The following is a 1,884-nucleotide window of genomic DNA, read 5'->3' as shown; positions in this document are numbered from 1 at the left end:
TGGTAATGGCGAGGGATATAAATTCATATAAAAATCACTGTGGTGATTTGCAAGAGCAGAAAATTTAAGGGGTTTTTTTGAGAAATCTCTCGTGAACAGATGGAGAGTGGTGGGATTTTTGGGGTCCATTCACTTGCCTGCCTTTTGGATAAGAGTTGCTAAATGGAAGCCATCAAAAGACGAAGCACGTTTCCTGCATGGTGTTTAAGAACCACATATATATATATATATATATATATATATATATATATGTTTGGCATCTTTGCCGTCCTTTCACTGTAATTCAGGAGCGACACTATGTCTGTCATCGTTTTCGTGGGACCAGGTCGAAGAACACAACATGTTTTCTTCCTTCCAGAGTAGTTTGATTTCTCACCGAATGTTGAACACAACATGCGTCCAACATGCATTACTTACAAAGCCGACAAAAGTATTTACTACACCGAATGACATTAGATTTACAAAAAAATCTTGTTATGATTGAATCCTCGAGCTCAACAAATCTCTTTATGAAGTCTTCGCTCATAACAGTTTTTGGAAGCTGATCAACACACACACCTTGGATCCTGTCCAAAGCAGCGATGATAGGGATCCCAGATAAGAGGGAAAACAAGCGTAAAAAGCAAAACCAGTAATCAACTCACCTTTGAAATAATTCTATTGGGGTAGTTTGCAACCTGCAAATCTATTCAATGTTAGTTCTTAATTTCATCTGCACTGACAGATAGACGTAAACAAAAAGAGAGTAAGAAAAAAAGAATAATTTGATCGGTTTGAGGTGCAGAGAATCAACACCGTACTCAAAGAGCTTCCTTGGCATCACAAGTCATAGGGATCTCACACCAGATCTCCTCTTTGAAAAACTCACATATTAATTTTTCCAGTTTTCAACACCCTTCAGCCGAAACCCACCTCTCTAAAAACTCTATGCCAAATCTCCACAATCAATTTCACACTCGAAAGAGAGAGAGATTAGAAGGAGTTTTGTCTTTTTTATATAATTTTATGTCTGACTTAGCTAGCGAGGAACCAAGGTCTTTTTTTGGCCTTGAATCCATGGCCACTAATCTTGAACTAATGTTCATGTGGGAGAGAGGGCAAGACGTTGAGATTAAAAAAACATCTGGATTAGTGTTCGATGTTGGAGATCATAAGTCTCAAGATGTTAATGATGTAAGTAGAAGATGTTCACAAGAGTTGAAGGTGGCATCCCACTCTTTTTCATAGATTGAACACAACCCACTTCTTTAATTCAAGTTTCAACCATGATGATGCCTGTGTTCAGTTCATCGATGCCTTATGCATAGAATCATTTCGGCAAAAGCTCAAGTTGGGTTTTTAGATCTTTTAAGTTTTAGGGATATTTTGGATTATAAATTTGGGTTTTCATGATTCGATATGAAAAGCTCATTTATATTAGAAAAAAAAATCTTATAAATTAGTTACCATGCTAAAATGTTAGGAGAATTATTAGGGTGATTTTTCCATGTAAATTTATGACATGAACCAAATATATGAAAATATATAAAAGGTAAATAATCTTAATTGTTAAAATTCAAAACAAAACAAAAATGTAGAGAATAAATTATAAATATTTTTTCATATCATTAGTGTCACATCATCACTAACTTGCCCACATTATCACTTAATATTTGTCATAATTGTCACTTAAATAACAACTCAACAAAATTTTCATATTATACATGCCACCTCTTCAAATTTCTCTTGCGATGATATCTGTTTGAAAAAGAATAAATTTTGATACCCTCAATTATAAAAATTCTCAAAGTACACACACCTGTAATGTTATCATCTCATTTACCGATTATTACCTATTCTATAAGTTTGCGTGGAGTCGTCTTTTAATAAGATTGTTGTAAATCA

Source organism: Populus trichocarpa, chromosome 13, assembly GCF_000002775.5.
Source record: "Populus trichocarpa isolate Nisqually-1 chromosome 13, P.trichocarpa_v4.1, whole genome shotgun sequence".
NCBI classification, from domain to species: domain Eukaryota; kingdom Viridiplantae; phylum Streptophyta; class Magnoliopsida; order Malpighiales; family Salicaceae; genus Populus; species Populus trichocarpa.
Note: the sequence above shows the minus strand (reverse complement) of the source record.